We start from the raw sequence: 13181 nt of genomic DNA, 5'->3' as shown, positions 1-13181 counted from the left end.
GAATGGCAAAGTGGATCTCTAAAAGAGGTGATTTTGCATATGGATATGCATAAACCAATGTGAATGCTCTTAACAACAAATCTAGCTACCAGCTACTCAGATAGGATTGTTAAGGAGCTTAAAATAGATGAAAACGTAGATACTAATTAAAAATTCTTGGATCTGTGAAGATGAAAAACTCCTATTTTACATCATTGCTAGCTTCAAGTCAATTAAATGGATGTTTCCAAGGGAGGGCAATACATAGTTAGCTTTAGGATGAGTTCTTGTAGCCTATAGAAGACTTAATTACCTACCACCAAGGGTGGTGGCTCAATAGTTCTTGGGTTACGCTTAAGTGGTTTGACATGTACTAGATCCTGAGCTCAAATCTGAATATGGATTAACCTTAGACTATTAGTATTTGCTATCTAAGAATTCATTGGATTCCTTAGGAGGGCTAGGGTCCAAGTTGTGGTTCAAACTCAACTTGAAGGAGTGTCTAAGGCTTCTCTTCGTCTAGGCCACTCTTGTTCGGTTCCAAGCTGGTAGCGTGCTACTATGTTCACATCTAGGTAGGGAAGCCACCTCTGGTCACCCCTCGTACCCTTACAGGTAGTAAAAAGAAAAGACTTAATAACTTATTGACATCTTCCCCCTTAATTTTAGTTGGATTAAAACAATAAGTGGGAAGTGTTTATGTCAATGCAGTACTGATATATATGATATGTTGACAAGATATAATGGATGTATAAGATGTGGCTTTGGTTGTAATTGGACCTGGTAGTATTGATCAGGTATGTACTGATGATTAATTGAACTGGTGATACTTGCTTCAGTAAGACTTAATAGATGAATTAAGTATACAGTAATTAGGTGCTCGTGTATTTGTTGGGTGTCAATATGTCATCCTTGGAATAAGGGTGATTGTAAATATGTATGGAAGTTTCATGAGAAAACCAATGGCACTTTTCATATGTTTTTTAAGGGTAAATATGTGACTAACAATGCTATGCTTCACTAAAATCATTTCTCACCCTTTGTCCTAATTCTTTTATCAAGGAAATAATATAAATTTTTGAAGTAACTGTTAGCAGTAATTTTATGCAATCAAGAGCACTTACTGTTGAGGAAGATAATCTCCTCATTTCAGCTTAGCTTAACGTTAGTATAGATTCTATGCGGGGCACTGACCAAACCTCCACACAATTGTGGAGTAGAATTTATGATTACTACTCTGCCTATAAAAAACCTAACGGTCAAGAACGATCTATAACTTCTTTGACCAATAAGTGGTCAACCATTCAATAATGTGTCAATAAATTTTGTGGTTTCATGACCCAAGTTGAAGGAATGCTTCCAAGCTAGGGAAAGAGAAGATAATGAATTTAGTGACGCCTTAAAGGAAATGACAAATGATAGTAAGATTCATATGTTGGAGAGAAAAGAATCAATAATGAGGTTAGACAATCACAATTATGAGTTACTGGCTGTTAAGAAGAGAAATGTTGAAATTGAAATTAAGGCTCAAGAAGAAAGATCTATAATATTAGCTCAAAAGAAGAGGAAAACTGATATGAAAATTATGAAATTGGATATTGGTTCCATGAATTATGTGCAACAAGAGTATTTCCATAATCTTTAAATGGAAATAATTGAGGAACAAAGGAATAAGGCCATATCTTGTACATCTTTGTATGCTTTGTTTTGTGTAGTTTTTTATAATTTTTTTTTTTACACTAGTGACATGTTTTGAGTATTGTTGTACAACTGGTTGCTATGAAATGGAAATCATTTTTTGTACCTCTCTATGAAACTGTATTTTGTTGGTGGTGGGTGGGTACCAATTGATTGGGTGAATTTTGTTGTTGGTGGGGTTTGGGTTTTCTTGCTGTTTTTTGGTGGTGGACCTGCTGGAGGACCCAATGCCAATGTTAGTTTTTGTTGCTGCTTGCTGGTGGTGGAGTCGTTGGAGGACTTGTTGGTGGTTGCTGGATATTATTGTTGCTTTACTCCTTGGTGGCCTCATCTTTAAGCCAAAGGTCCTTGGTTGTTGCTTTAGTGTATTCTAGACTATTTTCATTCTATACTGTTTCTGGAAATTTGACTCTACACTAATGGGTAAATTGAAAAAAAAAAAGTATGAAAGTGTATAGATTATAAGGCTTGCCTTCAATAAGACAATTGGTTTAATGATCTTTATCTATTTTTGCTAAGCTTGTCAAATTTGAGTTGTCTGCTGCAAGGGTAGAAAATACTTTTTTCTTAATCATGATTCTTTTTCCTTTTTTAAATTTAACAAGTGGTAGTTTGTTGTTTCTTAGGCAACAAGGTGGAATTATAGTTGTAGGTCCTGGCAAAACTAATATCTCATGAGTTCATAAGGTAATTAAGTTCCTCATCATAGCCTGTCACCTTTCTCTTTAGTCTGCATGCCAAGAACATGGTTAATCATCAAATGACCATTGTCATATATTTGTTATTGATCAACGATTTCCTTTTTTTCCTAAACCACAGATAAATTAACTTGTATATTTTTACACTTCCAATAAACTTATCTAAATATAATTTTTTGTAAAATGAAGATCAGAGAGGAGTATCGAAAGACTCCACTCAAGACTTTAAAGTTCTGAGCTCTTATGCTAGGTACTACTCTAACTAGATGTAAAATTTGTTCATTTCTTTTTTAGTAGGACAAAGAAGCTGGGGATGATCCCGATATCAAAGATATTTTGAAAGCCTGTTGTTCATCATGAAGAAGAAATGACGAAACTGTTGAAATTCTCTATCAGATTTTACTGAATTCATTTCTACTTTCTATTTGCACTTTTACCTCATACAAACACACCAATACTATTTTGTTCTAGTTGCTTCCTACCTTGAACAGTGGGTACTTCATGTTTATGGGGTGATTTAGAATGCTTACAAGTAATATTTTTCTTGAAAAAGGATCAAGAAATGTAAACAACACCTTGACAGCACACAAAACACCCTAACAAAAAGCAAATCCTGATCTTGCCATATATGCTGCTGGTTGTCTCAATTATGGGAGTGAAACTGTAGTCAAGGGTATGACATTCAATTTCCTATGAGGGAGAAATTCTTGTGACACACATTTCATTGTAGGCTGAGACTTTGGCTGAGTGTGCAGGCATGTAAATGTTATTGTAGTGATAAGCAAAATCTCATCCAATTAGACTATTTGGAGGTGGTAGGCGTTGGTCTAATATTTCATTTAGTATCATACTTTGAAATAATGATGATGATGATAATGAGGATATGAGTTCTCCCGGATGCCTTCCCATTAATACTTCTAATGCCACCACTCTAAAGGTATATACATCGTATTTTTCAATAACTATTATCGTGTAGGTAAACTCTATAGAAAAAGAAAAAAAGTTGAGAATGACTAAATACGGTCAATGAAAAATAAGGTTGAGAATGACTCCAAAGTTATTACATGTCTTTTTAGTTTTATCAACTTAATATCCTTTTAGTTTAATTGGTGATAACAATTCGTAAATTGTAAATTTGACAAAAAAATAGTAATTAAAAATAACTTAAAAAATATTTAGATAAATGATTAAAAAAATAATTGTATTTAATATTCTTAATTAAATAATTTAAATAACATTAACGTGGTAGAAATAATCAATTAAAAATTTATGTGAAGCAATATAACTATAAGTACAGCAACCAATTCAAAAGGTGAAACTCATCCATCACGTGGACAGGATGACAACGCACACAGCCGAAATCTGACACTCTTAATTGATCGTGGCTTAAATGTACGAGCCCCCTTCTCCTATTGATGTGTTCCTCTATTAAAGGCATTTAAAAGGGCTTCGGTACGCCTATCACTGGCAAAAAAGGGCAGATAATAGCCGCCTCATTAATGATCATTAACTCCCATTAATGATGTCTCTTCTTTTTTTATTTTTCCCTTCTACCCAACAGTAATCAATGCTCTTAGAAAAAAGAAAAAAAAAAATCTAAGCAACGATTGAAATGTTGCATTGGATATTTGTTTTTTTGTTTTGTTTTTTGTTAAAACAATCCTTTTATGATTTCGAAAATATTTGGTGTATAATTTTGGATTAAATAATATCTCATCTTTTGTAAAATAATAAAATTTATATTTACAAAAATTGATAGACAAAACTTTTTATTTATCAATACATTATTGATATTAAAATTTGTCATATCAATCAATTTAAAAAAAAACGTAATATGTTTTGATGTTTTTTATAATTATAACGAATCTCAAAACAAATATGATTATACAGTCAATTTGTACCACTTTAATAACGCTACATCCTTAGTTAGAAAAAAAAATCAATGAAAAATATCATTCATGGAAATATGAATATACTATTATATCAACCTACATATAAATATTTCATGATTGTCAGCTAACTCCTTATTTTTTTTTCTATTTTTTTTTTTTTTTGGGTACTTTCTTCTAAGAAACCTGATCTCGGATATACAAAAATATTAAAAGAAAGTATAAAAAATAAATAATATCTAAAGAATTTAGAGTGTCTATGTATACTAATGAGAATTGGTACATATAAAAAAAATTATATAAAAATAAATTTATAAATTGATATAATTTTATAAGACGATTAAATTTATTTTTTAATAAAAATAATTTTATAATTAATATATCACATCAAATTATATTAATTTATAAATTTATTTTTATATAATTCTAAAATATTTATAAAGGTTTGTCATGTAGCCTGGTTTGAGAGATTAGTTGAGGTTTGGGACATTTGGAAAGTTACTCGGGGAATGGGGAGGTGATGGGAACACGTGGGTGGGAGTCTCTCACTTCCAAAAATCAAGCTGAAATTCTACGGCCCCTCAATCAATGACCGATAGTTGCGGCTCTTGCCACGTCACACACACGTGTCAATATTGGAATTTGTTGTTTTTAATATTTTGCTGAATACGTGCCAATGGAATTGCTCCGACTCCTATAGGTTCTTCGTCATTTTTCTCCCTTCTTTCATTCCTAGGATTAAGTTACTAAAGTTCAATCAAATAAATAAATAGATAGAAATATAAAATAGGTGGTAGGTATTATATAATTTATTGATAATTACGCGACTGTTTGAATAAGTTTTAAACCTTTAATAAATATTAAATGAGTTATTTTATTTTTAAATCAGTATCTAGAATATATCATCCATATTATTTAAATAATAATATTTAATTTGTAAGATTCACATTTTAAAATATATATTTCAAATCAAATTATATCATATAAATATTTTATTACGTGTGTTCTACACGCTGACTTAAGAATAAAATTATTCATATTAAATATGATAAGCATATAAAATTAAATGAATTTTTCAACATTTATTTTTCTTAGCAGTTTGCTAATTTAATTTGATACAAAAGCATGAGTAATTCTTTTTTTGATAAAGGGAGTGGGGGTTTCGAGCTCAGGTTTACCATTTAGAGAACCGGGTCATATATTTATCAGGCCATCAGGCTTTTGGTAAATAATGAGTAATTATACATACAACTGTGAAGTGCGTAAATAATGCGTAATCGTTTTAAAAAAGAGTATGATATATTATTTAAAAAGTAATTTTTTTCATGTGAATCTCATATTTTATTCTTTTTTTTCAAAACGATTAAGTCGCGGTTGCACAATTTATAGTTACAAATATCTCATCTCAATAGTTTTTGCTTGAAAAAGGAGTTACCGAAACAATATAACTATGGTAACAATATTTTTTTTACCATCTATAAAAAATAAAGAAAAAATCAAAGTAATTGAAAAGCTGTTCTTAAATGCCCTCACAAAGTACTCTCGAAGTCCTTGCGAAGAAAAGGAGTTGGCATGGCCTACATAGAGAGAAATTTCGAGTCTCAAACTTTGATTCAACACGATTCTATAATTTAATTTATACTTTATAGCACAAAGAAGTTGTACAAACATACATTTTCCAGAATATGTCGGTGGTGAGATATCTTCAGTAATAATGGAATAAAAAATATATGAGAAAAGTTAAGCATACAAAGAGAATTACAATAATAAAACTCACATATAAACTTTACGATTCAAAAACAGTATGTACGATCAAATTAATGTATTATATTAAACTATTAAATTTATATAGTTAGTTATTGATAATTGATTAATAATATATTTACCATTCTTTTACAATTATTTTACAATGAATTAATACAAATACGCTACTTTGTTAAAAATAGATTTCGGTTTTACAAAACTACCCTCGATTTTCTATAAAATTATAAAATAATTATAAGACAGTTGTAAGTAGATATTTTCCGTCCTAATTTTATAATATTCTTTATATACCTAACATCTCTTTTAAAGGTACTACACAATGAGAAACTTAAGGTACTCTAGCTGGTTTGATAAAATTCATGCAACAAGAAGACTAGATTATTTTTCCAAGCATAAGGATCGTCCAAATATTCAAATTCAATGGTAAGTCGTGGAAAAATTATCTAACTTATTGTTAAGTCACATACCTCTCCAACTCATTTTTTGTCCTAGTTTTGTCAGTTAGGTGCTCAAAAAAATATAGATACGGTCACACACAACATGTAGATTTTGATATATTTATCTTTGAGATTTACAACACCGATAGGCTGTATGTAATTAAAATAATATAAAACTTTAAAAAAATGATAAATCTATAATTAGTCTACAACTAATTTATAACTCGATTTAAAATGAATGGTAATCATGTAAAATTGAAATTATTTTTTTAATAAACACTACAACAAATTTTGGCTTTTGGGACTAAATTTTGTTGAGACGAAATGAAAATCGTCCCAAAAGATATTTTTTAGGGCTGAGAATCAGATTTTATCCCGAAAAGTTGATGGATGTCGTTATCCGTTCGAACATATCATTTTCCATTCGAATTGAATATATTGGGATGAACACATTTGTCCCTGTTTGAATATCATTCGAACGGGTACTTAACAGTTCGAATCAAAATAAAGTGAACCTTTGAACGGTTATTTCGAACCATCCAACGTTAAATTGGCGGGTTAAGTTACAAAATTATAGTGAGAATTTGAGTAACCGTTTAGACAGTTAATTTGGATGTTTGAAGTTATCATTCGAACGTCATTTAATTGTTTGAACGGAAATTTTGCTAGGTTAGATGAATAAAAGTATGGGGGAATAGAAAACACGTTCGAAGGCTTCTATATGTCCGTTCAAATGGTGGTTGAATTTTTTCCATTTTTAATTTCCAAAAATTTCCTTATTAATTTAGTTAAATATTTAGTTTATATAAATATAGCATTTAAATAATATAAATAAAAAAAGGAACTCAATAAGTAACTTAGAAAGGAACTCAGTATCATAACTAATTTAGAAAATGAAAAGACGATGAATATTTAAATTAATTGTACAAAATACAAATAGTCATGATTGTCCATACAAAAAACTAAAAAAATGCAAATAAACTATATACACTACAGGCCCAGCTCTTGTAGCACCGCCTCGACTCCAGCAAGGCATGTCTCAATATTTGTCACTTGAGACATGAGTTTCGACTCAGTCTCTGCGAGGGCGACTTGGATGGCATCAATGATCTCTGATTTCTGTGTGTGCATACCTGTACGCACGATATTTACAATCTCCTCACGAGTAGCAGTGCGTGATGTACCCTGTGTAGATGCCTCACCCGATACGCCCTGTGCATCTCCCTGAGTGTCAACCGCCTCTGTAGTGGCTGCACGAATACGAAATCTGGAGTGTCCTATGCTACGAGACAAGGTCGTGGAGTTTATCAGTCCAATCGGCTCCCGTACATGCTCAAACACATCTGGCTTGACTCCCTTCGCTAAAAGAAATTGTGTGAGTAGGACTCTAAACGGCAATATATCTGTCGTAATATAGGTGGCCTTTGATCGAATCCTAGCGAAGATATATCTTGCTAGGTCGATAGACACCCCACGAGCAACCCTTAACATAAATCGTGTCAGGTCCATGCTAACCTCAGTCTTGTGCAATCGCTAATCGATGTTGTTGACTATTATAATGTTTATAATCTTGAAAAAATTGGATAAGTTCGTCTGTTTGATGTTCTTACTCCTATCATAGGAAAGAGCATCTGGACCCACAACCAACTGACGAACCTCATGATCAGCGAGGCCATCAATCTAGACCCGATGCCTAGTATTTTTTTTTTTACTGTTCGAACGGGTAGTTATTACATTTGAATGTTTTTCATAAATATTTTATCCGTTCGAATGTCCCATGAGTACCTTTCCAACGGTAAAAAATATTGCGTTAGTTATTATTATATTAGTTATATAATATAATATTTATACTATATATATACTTATACTACTTATATAATATATAGTATTTATACAATATATACTTATACTACTTATATAATACTTATAATTAATTATATACTTATATTTATACTAATACTTATACACTACTTATATATACTTATATACTATAATAGAGATATTCAATAATAGTATAATACATTTTCATTGACTTTCCGTTTCTACCCTTTTTCTCTCTACGGAATAGGGTTTTCTCTGCCGCAAGGTTCTTGGCCTTCACGTGAGGCTGCTTGGAAGCCGTAGTGGCACTGGTCAGCCTTCCTTTGCCAACTTGGTGGCTGCCATCCCTCAACTCATACCTAAGATGATGCTTGTGCCTAGACCTCTAAAGATGGTGGAAGGAGAGGTTTATTTTCAGTTTACCAAAGAGGAGATCGCACGTTTAGCAGAGCCGTTCCGTTATTCCGTCTTGCTCAAGTTTCTGAAACAATGCCCTTCGTTGGACACCATGCATGCGTTCATTCACAGTCGATGGGGGCTTACGGCCATTCCAGCAGTATCTTCAATGAGGAGACCTCATAACGTCTTTGTTCGTATGACTAATGAAGCTGACTTTACCAAGGCATTGTCACGGGAGGTCTGTGAGATTAATGGGATCTTTTATTGTGCATTCAGATGGTCACTAGATTTTAATGAGGATGAAGAGCCTTCAAGGGTTCCGATATGGGTTTCTTTGTCGGGTCACCCTCCAAATTTTTATCAAGAAGCTTTCTTGAATATCCTTATGGCACCTATTGGGATGTTTATTCATTGTGATAATTTGAATCGTTGCGCTACGAGAACGGATGGAGCAAGATTATGTGTGGAAGTTGATGCTGCAAAACCTTCCCTGACTCATTTTTGGATGGGGGCGTCGGGGTTGCCCTTGAGTCGAAAGCAAGAGATCGTCTATGAAACGCTCCCTGCATATTGTTCTTCTTGTAACATGCATGGTCATAACTCGTGGACGTGTAAACCTAGACAAGCTGGAAAGAATGGGAAAAATCGAGTTGGTAGGAAAGGCCATTCGGGGACAAAGAAACTGGTCGAAGATCAGGGGATAGCGCCGAGTGCTTCTGATAATGTTGAAATTCCCCCTACTGTTGCTGTGGAAAATACTGATGTTGTGGAAAATATTATGAGGATAGGAATGGAAACAGAGGATGCAGGGGAGAAGGTGATGACTAAATTAATTCCTCCATCGACAGATCATGTGGTGCAGTTGGTATTTGAGAAAGAAAATCATTCGGTGCAGTTGGTAGCTGAGAAGGAAGATCATTCGGTGAAATTGATGATTGAATTAATTCCTCCAGCGATAGATCATGTGGTGCAATTGGTGCCACCTATTGAAATAGAGGCTGAAAAGGAAATGGTGTTAAACGTTGATGACCCAGATTTTGCTGGGAATGTTACAGGTTTGTGTCGAGTGGAGCATTCTATTGATAATCATCAGAATATGCTTGAGGTCCTAATTGCAGACATGAATGATCCGATAGTCGTGCAGAATCAGCCATTGGTGGAAGAGGAATCTGATAAGGAAGTTGATGAAGAGATCCTTATGGAGGAAAATATTTCTTTGGAACCAGAACCAGAACACCATCCAGAGGTTTTTTCACAGGATAAAGAATATCTTACAGAGTCTGAGGTGAAGGAAGGTAAAAAGAGGTATAAGAAAAAGATGTTTATTAAAATGCGAAGTTCTTTTTGAGTTCTTGCCCGAAACTCTAATCTTGCTCAATGATTGATTCCATCTTGGTATGGAATATTAGAGGGGTTGGGACCTTTAGAAGTAGATTAAAGACGTTGGTTAGAAGAATGAAACCGAAAGTTGTTGCTTTATTAGAACCATTTCAAAATTTAGAGGGTGCTCGTAAATTGGCAAGATGTCTAAATTTTGATAATTTTATTTCAAATGAGGTGGAAGGGGGAAAAATCTGGATTTTCTGGAGTAGTAATTATAAGGTGCAAGTTGCCAGGATGGGTATGCAATTTATTTCAGTTATTGTAGGTGATGGTGCAGAGAAGTTTTTGCTGCCTGTGATTTATGCCAAATGTTCCTGGGCGGAAAGGCGATACCTGTGGAAAGATCTCAACATTAATAATTTGGATTCAGAACCTTGTGTCTTTGTGGGGGATTTTAATATTATCTGGAATGATTCAGAAAGGAGAAGAGGTAGACCTCGGCCGAATGTCGCTATGGATGATTTTAATGATTGGATTCATCAAGGGGGTCTTATGGAAGTGGCTATGAAAGGGAGTGTGTTCACTTGGTGTAATGGCTAGTCGAGTTTGGCCCGCTCATGGGCATGGCTTGATCGCGCTCTAATGGATAGTTCTTTCATTAATTTGTTTCCTAATGCTATTTGTTCTTATTTGTCGTGTTCCACTTCGGATCATGCCCCCGTGTTCAAAAAGATCATTTCTCTTATGGACCGGCTCCATTTCGTTTCCAACAAATGTGGGTGGATCATCTTGGTTTCCTGGATTGTGTTCGGTCTACTTGGAATTTATGGGTGGAAGCCTCTCCGTTACAGATTTTAAGTTGGAAATTAAAACAAACAAATGTGATACTTCGGGAATGGAACAAAAGGGTATTTGGCTGCACTTTGGGTTGTATTGATGCCCTTGAAAAACAGGATGAGGTGATTGAACAACAACTTCAAACGAATTGGGAGGTTAATTTGGTGAGAGAGCTACATGAGGCAGTTTGGGCTATGGCTTGTTGGAGGTGTCAGGAAAGCATACACCAAGGGGCGGTGGAGTTTTTTCAAACCTCACTTCAAGGAGATCCACCTGTAGAGCAACCTAGACTGGAAGGGATCATTGATCCAGTCATACTAGAGGAGGAAAATGTCACCCTACTTCACCCGCCTACGCTAGAGGAAGTTTTTTAGGCTTTGTCATCCATTCCAAATGACAGTACTCTGGGTTCCGATGGGTTTGGATCGGGTTTTTATAAAAGTAGTTGGGAGGTGGTTAAAGTTGATGTGTGGAAGGCAGTATTGGAATTCTTTACGGCTAAGCACCTTCCTAAATTTTTTACTGCCTCATATTTGGTTCTTATACCAAAGATGGAGTCACCAAGTTCCGTCCTATCAGTCTTTGTTTTGTCTTTTATAAAATTTGCTCCAAGATTATTGTCTCTCGATTAACAAGTTTATTGCCTCGCCTGATTTCTTCGGAGCAAGGAGCCTTTATTTCTGGAAGGAGTATTTTTGAGAACATTAGTCTCACCCAGGAATTGGTGCATTCTATTAATAAAAGGATCTACAAGGGTAATATTATGCTAAAAGTGGATATGGCGAAAGCTTATGATCGGGTGGACTGAGGTTTTTTTATAGCAGTCTTACGAAGGTTTGGTTTTTCCTCTCAATTTTGTGATTTGATTTATTCATGTATTTCTAGCCCTTGGTATTCTATCATGATGAATGGTACCGCTAAGGGTTTCTTTCCGGGCGGTCGAGGTCTTCGTCAAGGTGATCCTCTGTCTCCTTATTTGTTTATCATTCAACAAGAGGTCCTATCCCAATTGATCCATAGGAGCGTGTGAGAGAGTCAGTTTGGCCTTTTCTTTCAGGCCCGAGGTACGCCTATTGTCTCTCATTTGATGTATGCTGATGATGTTATGATTAAATTAAAACTTGGAAATTATCTATATATTGAAGATATTCTAAAGTAACTAATAATATAATAATAAACGAATTAATAACTTTGAATGAATTTAAAACTAATTAATAAAACAAGATTTTAATTAATAAATTTACAATAAATAAATTAAAACTTGAAATTAACATCTGTTGTTTGATATATTCTTGTGTCTTGTATTGTTGTGTATGATATCTTATCTTGTATGTTGCATGTAAATTAACCTTAGACCCATTTAAGAGTTTTCAATCCACATTCATGAGTTGATAACTCTTGTATTGTCCAAAGTGGATAATTTGGAATTGGAAGATCATTGTCACAAGCTTACCTAATGTATGTGTTCTCGTCTGACATTGTGATTTTGGTAGACTCTTATCGAATTGTTCTCTAGATATGCAATTGAGGTTATGGTTGTTAGACGTGTTACTTGTCGATGCACCCTACCAGACGAGCATACTTGGAGAACTATGGGGAGATGTTGCCGAAATTTCGTTGGATGTGACATATAATATTTGGTAGGATTGCGACAATGAGTTTACCATCCCGAATGGGATAGGACCAACTACCCGGTGAAGCGAAGAAGAACACATTGTTTTGTTTGAATATATTATACATTTAGTTAGTTATTATTATTATTTTTTTATCTAGTGATTGTTTAGTTATATATACGTTCATACTCTATTCAATATGTAGGTTGTGCAAATGCATGGTAGAAATCCTAACGATATCTCGAACGAACTGTATGGGGGCATGGTCCATCAAGACTATGCCCCCATGATCGTTAATAAGTAACGTATTAAAAGAAATAGAAATAAAAAATAAATTATTCACATGTTACATAATTTATTTAAGAAAATTAACACTGTTTACATAATTATCTGCAATGACAGGATCCATCCACTCACTATGCTTATTAGTGTGAGAAGCAGCATAGACATGAGTGAGGGAAAAGTTTTCAGGATCATCACGTTTCTAGCAAAGCGACATTAGCAATTTTAAAAAGATAATGTTAGTACTTAAATAAAAGAATATCAGAAAAATAAATGAATTCTATAATCTTTTAATAACCATTTTTTCAGCAAGACGGTGGAATGACCTCGAACCGGCACGATGGTGGACAGTCAGAGTGGATCTATTCTGTGCATTTGTATAACTCAAGTGCTACAAAATATATTAAGAATGTTAATTATAATATATATACAAATAATATA

At 33.8% G+C, this 13181-nt stretch overlaps 1 protein-coding gene and 1 pseudogene across 1 annotated transcript in view; one reads left to right on the top strand and one right to left on the bottom strand.

Annotated features, from left to right (window-relative positions):
- Window positions 1–13181, bottom strand: part of LOC121266108 (MDIS1-interacting receptor like kinase 2-like) — a 96091-nt gene that overhangs the window by 38902 nt on the left and 44008 nt on the right. The gene's annotated exons all lie outside the window — the stretch shown is intronic.
- Window positions 1–13181, top strand: part of LOC121265885 — a 55957-nt pseudogene that overhangs the window by 2729 nt on the left and 40047 nt on the right.

The sequence above is a fragment of the Juglans microcarpa x Juglans regia genome, chromosome 5D (genome assembly GCF_004785595.1).
Source record: "Juglans microcarpa x Juglans regia isolate MS1-56 chromosome 5D, Jm3101_v1.0, whole genome shotgun sequence".
NCBI classification, from domain to species: Eukaryota; Viridiplantae; Streptophyta; class Magnoliopsida; order Fagales; family Juglandaceae; genus Juglans; species Juglans microcarpa x Juglans regia.
The sequence above is the reverse complement of the archived record's forward strand: the minus strand, read 5'-3'. Positions and strand labels throughout refer to the sequence as shown.